Raw genomic sequence first — 9300 nt, forward strand, 5'->3', positions numbered from 1 at the left:
CAGGAGGTATACTCTTAAGACTGGTTATAAACTGGCTAAGATGGAGTTGCTACATACTGATCGATTCCATATTGAAGGAGAGTGGTATAAAATCTGGAAGGTGAATGCCCCTCATAAAGCGCGTAATTTAGCATGGAGGATTGATAGAGTGTGTTTCGACGCGTCTCCGATTACAATCACGACATGTACAATGTGAGCTGATCTGTCCGTGGTGTTATCACGATTTTGGGGTATCAAGTCATTAATTAGGATTGAACCTTTCAATCTTTGATATTCTCTATTTTTTCTTGGGAAGGGCAAAATTGAGAAAACCCTTAGAAATTCTAAGTTCGGGGGTCGTTTTCACTACGGGAAGGTGTTAGGCACCCGCAATGACTATAGTACTCTATAGGAGCCGTCTTCTTAGTTTTATGTCTACGCTTTATTTTGAATGCTATTTATTAAAAAAGAGAAGTTGTTTATTTAGGTTAAGAATGGAGGGAGGAAGAGGTTTGAAGTTTTGTTTTATTGGACTTGGAGAGGTTTTGACCTCATGCCTACATACCCTTTTAAGGGATCAAACTCCATGTAGTTCTCTTTCAAAAAATGTTTTTGTGTGTTTGATTGATTTTTATTTTTGTTGGAAAATGGTTTTGAAGAAGAGAAAGAAGCCGTAAAGGCATGAGAAAAAAAGTAGTGAAGAGTTGGTTCGATTTTTAAAAGAAAATGTCTAAGTAGAAGTTAAAGTTCATTGAGGTTTTGATTGAGAAAATAAAGAGAAAAATTCAATGGAGTTTTGACTCCATGGTTTATTTGGAATAATTTTCAAGTGATGGAATTTGCTTGTTTTTATGGAAAATTGATATTTTTCTAAGTGTCGCGTTTCCTAAGCATACATCTAAAGCGGTAGGCATACAACGTGTGTGCGTGTCGGTGCTTGTGTCGGTGTACATCATTAGAGAGTCCATTGTCCGTTACATTGGCCCTAGTTTACATTCTATGGTCTTGCAAGAAAATAAAAGGAAATTTAAACTACCTAAAATATTACATGACATTTTAACATAGAAATTAAAAGAAAAATAATGCCTAATGTTATCATGGTTTTTGGGTGCCAAGCCATTAATTGGACTTGAACCTTTTGACCGTTGATATTCTCTATTTTTTCTTGGGAAGGGCAAAATTGAGAAAAAACCCTTAGATTCTAAGTTCGGGGGTCGTTTTCGCTACGGGAAGGTGTTAGGCACCCGGAGCGATTATGGTATTCCATAAGAACCGCTCTCCTAAGTTTATTTCTACGCTTTAGTTTTATTGCTTATTTTTGTAAAAAGGAAGGTATGATTAGTGAAGAATGGGGGGGAGAAGAAGTAGAATTTGATTTTATTTCGGCTTGGATGAGTTTTGACTCATTGCCTACGTACCGTTTTACGGGATCAAAACCGGCGTAGTTCTTGCTAAAAAGACTTGTTGTTTTTTGTTTTAATTGTTTGATTTTAAGTTTTGAAAATTGGTTTTGAAGAAGGAGATTGGGAGGCTTCATGAGCATTAGATTTAGCAAAAAAAATGAGGTTTGATTAATGATTAAAAAGAAAGTCTAAATGATTAAGATGGATTGAATTTTTCTTAAGAAAAAAAGAAAGGAAAAAAATGAAGTGTTGACTTCATATTTATTATGAAAATTTTTGAAGTGAAGTTCAATTGTTTTTTTTTTTAAAAAAGGATGGATTTTCTCTAAGTGTTTAAGACCTAAACGCTTATTTAACCATACAATCCTATGCATACATCTAAGGTGAGTGTGTGCGTGTCGGTGCGTCATAGTGTCCATAGTCCATATTACAAAAATTGCCTAAATACATTCTATGGCCCCTTTGCCAAGCTACAAACCAATGATAACAAATTACATTACCAAATGAATTAAAACTTGCAAAAAAAAATAAATGCTAAGCTAAAGAAAGTGGAGAGAGTGGTGGAATGCTATGAAATGTATGGCACATGAGATGAAATGGTTAGTAATCATAAAGCACACAATAGTAGGAAGTAATCAAAAGGAAATGCATAAAAATGGCAAAGAAAAGGTAATAAAGTGGCAATAAACCTACAAACTTTGATGTGATACCTAAAGGTGCTTGTAACCCATAATCATCACATCATGGCAATTTTGCAAGAAATTTTGTTTCAAGCCGTGACATGAAATTAATGGAAACATATGCAAGCAAGGTATCACACCAAATTCATAGAGAAATTTGACACTTTATTCTCTAAAACAAACACTTGTTGCTTGTAAAACAAGAAATCCATAAAATCATATTCAAAACAGCAAAAAGAAGCACATGTCCAGAGGCATATTCATCATAAGATATGGTATCATTTATTCATAACACATATCATAGTATCAAGAACAAAAACATAGCAAAAAGTATACCAAAAGTGTAAAAACACATGGAAATTTGTTCATGCCATTTTAATATTTTTTTTACATGCAAGAAAACACCATAAAAATGCCAAAAATATACCAAGAAACAACTAAGAATTTTTTTAGGAATTTTTATAAAAAAAAGTAGGCAAGTAACAGGTTCAGATAGCAAGAAAGGCAGTGCAAATAGCAAGAAAAAAACAAAAACGTGAAAGCAGACTAGGCCCAAACCCAAAGCCCAAAGTCAAAACACAGGAAAGCGCAGGGACCGTTGGATTGATCCAGGAGATGGAACCCTAGATCCAACGGTCTAGATTGAAGAGAACGAACCAGAGCTGGACCGGTCCGGTTCAGCTGCTTATAAAAGGATTACAGGACCGGTCCAGTCCATTTTCCTTCTCCTCTCTCTCTCTAACCCTAAACCTAGTGAGAGAAGCTCTCACCTCTCTCCTCTCCTCCGGTTGTCTTCTCCGGTGAGCTTCACCGCTCCGGTGTGGTGGCTTGCCGGCCCAACAGGGCGGCGCCGCCGCACCGGAGGCGAGAAACTCTACCGTTTTCAAAATTTTTTACAGATTAAGACATCCTTTTTCGTTCTAAACAAGAATATGGCGTTAGATTTTGCATGCAAGGTCTGAATCGTTATAGATCTGAGGTTTTATGTCACGGTCTTGAAACTCTTTTTTTCCTTTGAAACTTTCTTGGATCAAATCTTTTTATCCTTCTTGATCTGTAACGATTCGTTTACGTTGATGCTTTTTGAAAAGAGAAAAACGAGATTCACGCGTTTATGGTTACGGTTACGGTTACGGTTACGGTTCTTTTTGTGATTCTGGAAAATTGTTAAGCTTGCTGCTTGCGTGATTTTGCAGGTTTAAACTATGATTTTATTTTGTAAAGAGGTTCTGAGTTTTTACCTGAAATTTTTGATGGAGATTCTGTGCTTTCTGTATTGATTTCCGGCTTTGAGACTGAAAATAAATCAGTGATTCTTCCTTTTCTTCACCGGTCCAGATTCTTCGTTTTCTTTCCCTCTTCTTCTCACTGTCTTCTTCGTGATCGTGCTTGAGTCCGTTGCTAACAGTAATGGACTCGCACTCGTATTGTGAAGGAGGTGATTCAATGATGAAGATTCAGTATTGAATCTCTGAGAATTGCAGAGAATTTGATGAATTTGTTGATGATTCAGTGATTCTGGTGATTCTGGAAAAACGGTTAGGGTTTTTGTTCTTGGTGTTCTTGATGAATCTGAGAAATTTTTCTGTTTTTGATTCAGTTGCTGAAAAAGAAAAATGGTATTTGTGTTTATGAGTTGGCACTTGATGAATGGGAAAACGTGTGAAATTCATTGCCACTGTGTTGCTTTTATAGCTGACAAGTGTGCATCTGAACCAATGAGAACAGGACACCTGGATCTGTATGAAAATGGCACGGCTTTGCAGTTTTGGACATTGAGGACCTCCCTGCAATTTTGAAAAATTAAGGGACTAATATGAAAATAATAAAAAGGACTAAAATGCAAATTGGAAAAGAAACTGGACTGAAATGCAATTTTGGGACCTCAATTGAGGGACCAAAATGCAATAAAAAATAAAATTGAATAAAAAACGCAATTTGATCAAACGTAAAGCGAAACAAGAATAAAATTGACAAAACGGACTAAAACGAACCAACGACCTAAATGAGGTACTTCAAAGTAACCTCCCCATGCCAAAATTTTATGTGAAATGACCAAAATGCCCCTAGGGTTAAAAATGACCTAAACAGAATCAAATTAACTCGACACTGACTCAGATGCAAGTTTGAAATGAACTTAACAAGGTTTACTGATGAAATGTAAAAAAACAATCTGAAAAGACTCAGAGACAGTCACAAGGATGAAAATGGGTCCCACTGCAGGAAATGACCAAAATACCCTTCTGTATGTCTTTTTGCAAATTTTGAAATAAACTGTAGAAAAAGCAATGTAACGATTCAGAGACACTTTTGAATGACTTCCAAGATAAGTAAAGATATTTCAAAAGGTTTTATGCAAGAAAAACATAGGTAAAATTGTGATTGAAAATACTGCGAGGCAGAGACAATTTGAACTGTGCAGTTGAAATTTGATAATTGATAAAGTTTGAAATGAAATTGGGCCCAGTATTTTTAGGTCCAAAAACAGGGTATAACACCTAAGCTATGAGAATTTGAGATAAAAGGGGGAAGATGCTCATGAAGTGAATGAAACAAGAAATGAAATGGTTAGTAATATAAGGCATGAAATGGTAAGAAAAAGTAAACAAAATTGAATAGGATAGCAAAAAAGAAAAGAGCAATGAAGTGAAATAAAATGGCAAAGTGTACCTAGAATTGGATATAACACTTAGACATGCACATGACCTATAATTCTCTCATCATAGCAATGTTAAAGAGGTTTGATTTTGAGCTATAATGTGAGGATAATGAGGACACATACAAGCCAAGCATTATGACATATTTCTAGAGATACTTTGCACTTTATTTCTTGACAAAAACACACATTACTTGCAAAACAAGAAAAAATGAAAATTCACATCACACAAACAGTAAACCACACATAGGGTCAGAGACATATTCATCATGAAATTGCATATTAATCACTCATACCATGCCAAAACCTCATGAACGGATTATAGCAAGAAAATTCACAAGTTTAATAAAAAATGAACAAATCAACAAGAAAATATCATATACATTTTTATCATTTTTTAACACGTGAAAACATCACAAAAGCATCAAAAATACATCAAGAAACATATAGGAATTTTTAGGAATTTTTTGCAAGAAAATTGGACAAGCAGAGGGTTCACATAGCAAGAAAACAAGGTGTGAATAGCAAGAAAAAAGCAAAAACGAAAGAAACTGCAAAGAAATAGGCCCAAGCCCAAAACCTAAAGGCCTGGAAGCACAGGGAGCGTTGGATTGATCCAAGGGGAAAAAACCCTAGATCCAACGCTCAAGATTGAAGGGATTGGACCGATCTTGAACCGGTTCGGTTTAGTTGTCTATAAAAGCATGCTAGCGCCGGTTTTTTTATTCTTCTTTGTTCTTTCTCTCTCTTCTCTCAACCTAGTGAGAGAAGCTCTCACCTCTCTCTAGAATTTTCTGGAAAATCAGAAGATGATCTTCATCTTCTCTGGCGAGCTTCACCGCTCCGGTGTGGTGGTTTGCCGGCCCAACAGGGCGGCGCCGCCGCACCGGAGATGAGAAACTTCTCCGTTTTCAAATTTTTTTACAGATTAAGATATCATTTTTTATTTTAAACACGAATCTGAACTTATTTTTTACAAACAAAGCTTGAAACAACGTAGACCTAAGATCTTTCATACGATTTTGAAAAGTTATTCTTTAGGTTTTCTGAACGTTTGAATCCTAGGGATTTACATTGTTTCGTCTTTGTTGATACTTTGAAAGGAAAATGATGAAGTTTGAGTGTTTTTACCTCTGGTTTGATTGGAGATTCGAATGAAAATCTTTGGAAAACTTTGGTTTGATTCTGTTTCGTTGATGTTGTTCTTGAATCCGAAAATAAATCGGTGATGCTCTTCTTCTTCTTTACCGGTTCGAATCTGCTTCTTTTTCTCTTCTTCTCAAGCTTTCAGATCCTTCGTGATCGTGCTTGAATTCGTCACCAATGGTGATGAATTCGCACTGGAATTGCGAAGGAGTTGATTCGATGATGAAGGTTCGCAAAGAATCTCTGAGAATCGCAGAAAAAAAATGATGAATTTGGTGACTTTTTGATGATTCTGGAATTCTAGGGTTTTTGATTGTTCTTGGTGATTCTGGATTTTTGATTGTTCTTGGTGATTCTGGATTTTGATCCTAACAGAAAGGAGAGAGAAACTTCTCACGTGTTTGTGAGTTGGCACTGATTGAATGGGTCTGTGTGGCACTGTGCACCTTTTATAGGCTGCCATGTGTATTCCTGGACCAATGGGGTAATGCCACCTGGAATTGGACTTGGGACTCTTCTGCAAAAAAGAAAAGTAAAAGGACTGAACTGCAATAATGAAAAAAGGACTAAAAATACAATAATGAAAAGTATTGGAAAAAAAATGTAAATTTTAAAAGGTTTTGGACTAAAGTGCAATTCTGGAAATTGTTTGAGGGGCTAAAATGCAAAAAATGAAAATAAAATGAATTAAAATTGGTAATTTGACCAAATATAAAGTGAAACCTAAAATTAAAATCAATAAAAGGACTAAAACGAACCAATTACTGACATGAGGTATTTTAAAATACCTCCCTGTCGAAATTTTGACAGGAAAAGACCAAAATGCCCCTAGGGACTAAACTGACCCAAACTGACTCAGATGCAATTTTTGAAATGATTTTTTAAACAAAGACTCAACAATGATTTGTATAGACAAGTTGAAAAGACTCAGAGGCAAACACAGGGACTAAAATGGGTTCCACTGCAGGAAATGACCAAAATACCCTTTTGTATGATTTTTTGAAATAAAATGCAAGAAAAGTAATGCGATGTTTCAGAGAGTTTTTAAATGACTTATAATGCAAGAAAAAACACTTTGAATAGTTTTATGCAAGAAAATCATGCTTGAACGTACTTTGAGACAGAGACAGTAAAATATGCAGATGAAAAGAGAGTAAAGATTTAGAGTAAAACAACAGCGAATTGACAAATATCAGTGTTAGAAAAGAAATTTGAACGAGTATTTTTAGGCCCAAAATCAGGGTATAACACGTGGTGTGATACAAATGTTGATGATGATTGACATGCTTTTGTGGGTTGTACGATGGCGCATGAGAGTTGTTTATGGGCAGGGCTTTCGATTGTGCTGCAACCGCGAGTTGGAACTGTGAGAAGTTTGACAGATTTTGTTTTTGATATATGTCGTTCAGAAAGTCGAAACATTGCTGGTCGGGTGGCTTTATAACTTCTTTGGCAAATTTGAGCAGCACGTAATGATGTCATCTGGAGTGATGATCATCACACTTCAATGAGCATCGGGAGGACAGGACTAGATGCATGTCAACAATGGCAAGAGGTTCATAAACATTGTTCACCATTAGTTGTGCAACACAGGTAGAATAGCGTGCAAGTTTGGGAGAAACCGAACGAGTCATGGTTGAAGTGCAATGTGGATGTCACGTTCCATGATAGTAACCATATTACATATTTTGCATGTTGTGTTAGAGACTCTCGTGGGCAATTTATTCGGGCTCAAACAAAATGGCAGCGGACAAATATTATTGTTTTGAAGGGGGAGGCAATAGCCTTACTAGATGCCCTTCACTTTGCTGATGATAACAGATGGGACCGGGTTGTCTTCGAGTTCGACTCATCTGCTCTAGTGCAAACTCTATCGTCTCCAGGCCATGGTGATTTGGAATTTTATGCTATTGTTTCTAGTATTAATTATCAGTTATCTTTACATTCCAACTTCAAAGTGAAGTTTATCAGGAGACAAGCGAACATGGTTGCTCATACTTTAGCTAGGGGACATGTTCTTGGGCTAGTCACCGTATTTTTTATTCTTATCATTCTTGTATTGAACATTGTTTGATTAATGATAATAGTTAAATTTGCTTCTGTAAAAAAAATAAAATTGTTGAAGGCTAATTTTTTGTAACTCTTGTAAAGAGCTCATTGATAGTTGATGGTAGAACTTCTATCTCTGTTTTTTTTTTTTTTTTTTTTGAGCAAAGCTTCTATCTCTTCTAAACGTATGTCAAATTGGAGCGGAACTATATGAACAAATATTGTTGCATTCGTAGGTTTTCTCCTTTATCTTTCTTAATTGTTTGTTGTTTGTTTGATCAATTTGTTATTGGTTAGTGCTAATTTTGCTCAATTCATCATTGTATTGGTGTATGTTTTTCCGAATTCACAACAAAATGAAAATGTGATGTGCGTAAATTGGAGGTCATTGTAATACCATAAAAATCAAAATAGAAGAAATATTTTTAAAGCATAATTTTGTTTTACTTATTTTATTACCATATTCTTGGAGTACAAAGACATAATTATACTTTTGAATGAAATTAGGAAACAGAAAAATAAATAATACAATCATTAGGTGCTGGAAAAATTACTCCCTCCGTCCCAAATTGTATGACGTTTTGGGCATTTGACACATATTAAGAAATGTAATTAATATTGTGTGGGAAAGAGATATTATGAGTTGTTTTACAAAATTGTCCTCAATAAATGATATGAGAAAGATAAATGAAGGAATTGAAAGAAGAGAGAGTAATAAATTGTTAAGGATATAATAGGAAAAGTAACATTAATTTTTCATTGGTATTGTAAAGCGACATACAATTTAGGACAAATATTTTTTCTAAAGTGACATACAATTTGGGACAGAGGGAGTATTAAAGACAACTCGTAGAATTTTTTAAATAAGGGATCTAATCCGGTCTAGTGTGGTAAAATCATTATGGATTATAAACACATGTACACTTGTTCCCAACACAGTCCACATTAAAAGGATAGCCACACATTTGTATTGGACAATCAGTATCTTCATAACACTCATTAAATTCTGAAATGGAAATACAAAATACAAATGTTACTAAAAGGATATGAAACATTGTGTAAAATAAATAAAAGTTCAAAAGTATTAAAAATGTCTTACTTTGACCGTTAGTTGCACTAAGAAATAGAGCAAAAATTAGAACCGTAGCAAAAAAAAATTTAAGAATTTGAGACATATTTTATTTCTCTTATGAATGTAACAAACACATGATTTTATCATTTTATAATGTACAATGTCAATTATTCAATATAGTGCACATCAATGCGTTGCGATGTTCCATTTGCATATTTAATTAATCACTTTATCTTAGTGATGACCTCACGCAAAATACTCGCCTGATCGTACAAAGTAATTTTTTTAGCAATATTTCATTAATTTGTTAACCTT

The 9300-nt window shown here is 34.8% G+C and overlaps 1 long non-coding RNA gene across 1 annotated transcript; it reads right to left on the reverse strand.

Annotated features, from left to right (window-relative positions):
• Positions 1–8649: 8649 nt before the first annotated feature.
• Positions 8650–9113, reverse strand: LOC112421857 (uncharacterized). The gene is made up of 2 exons (XR_003012196.2): positions 9013–9113; positions 8650–8919 (listed from the first exon to the last, which is right to left on the reverse strand). It is a non-coding gene; the product is annotated as an uncharacterized lncRNA (long non-coding RNA).
• Positions 9114–9300: the final 187 nt, after the last annotated feature.

Source organism: Medicago truncatula, chromosome 5 (assembly GCF_003473485.1).
Source record: "Medicago truncatula cultivar Jemalong A17 chromosome 5, MtrunA17r5.0-ANR, whole genome shotgun sequence".
Classification (NCBI taxonomy): domain Eukaryota; kingdom Viridiplantae; phylum Streptophyta; class Magnoliopsida; order Fabales; family Fabaceae; genus Medicago; species Medicago truncatula.